This window comes from Schistocerca nitens, chromosome 1 (assembly GCF_023898315.1).
Source record: "Schistocerca nitens isolate TAMUIC-IGC-003100 chromosome 1, iqSchNite1.1, whole genome shotgun sequence".
NCBI classification, from domain to species: Eukaryota; Metazoa; Arthropoda; class Insecta; order Orthoptera; family Acrididae; genus Schistocerca; species Schistocerca nitens.
In genome coordinates this window covers 964,399,753-964,400,717 of record NC_064614.1, presented here as the reverse complement: position 1 = coordinate 964,400,717, position 965 = coordinate 964,399,753, and positions in this window count along the sequence as shown.

The following is a 965-nucleotide window of genomic DNA, read 5'->3' as shown; positions in this document are numbered from 1 at the left end:
TTAAAACCTAAACATAAAAGGAAGCAGCTTGAAGTCTATCTCGTTAAAAATCTATCATCACTGAAATAAACTGTGCTGCTTTCAGTTCCTTAATTATTTAGTGACACAATCATGTTAATGATAATAGATTTGATTTTGATCTACAAGTGTGAGATCTCCTTGTAGATCAATGATTTAATTGTCAGTGGTGCAGTCCATGGGCCAGAAATCTATGTGTCCATTACTGTGTGGTATTCAAATGTGGCTCCTTATGCCTATTTGAAACTACTTTCACCAAAAAGTAGTATTAACTTTTTAATCTTGATGAGTTAACGTGGAGTGTAGTTTCATATTTGTTGGACTTCATCTAAGTTGCTGAGCCAGTGCATCATCTATATCCACTGCTAAATTTCACACCACAAACTGTGCACTCAGCTTCTCACCACATTCTTTATAAACAGTTATTCTTGCAGCTTCTTATTGTTTAGTTTGGGCTTGCATTTTCCCATGATTAACACAGACAATATTAACAGAAAGTTCTGCATGTCACTGCCATAACCCTTGGAAACAAACTACAGTATAACACACTGAAGTTAGAAGACATGTAATAGTTTACAAGAAGATGGACCATCAAGTTTCTAAAAGAATTTCTATATTATACTGGAATGGATTACCAATCGTTTTAGTTTTTTTGACTGAATGAAGCTTAATGCTGATGTTCCAAAACTTCAGGCAAACAAAGCATTGTATCAGGACAGGCAATTTGAAATTAAGAAAATGCTATCTCCAAAGAGGGTTTGGGTATTCTGGCATATTTCTGTAAAAATTGGGATGCATGGGAATGTTAGTTTAGTCACTCTCTCTGTGTCCTCAAGTCAGTACATGGGAATGCAAGTTTAGACACTATCTGTGCCCTCAAGTCAGTACTGGAAATATACCATTACACAATGTGGCATAGTGGTAAGACACTGAACTCATATTTGTAA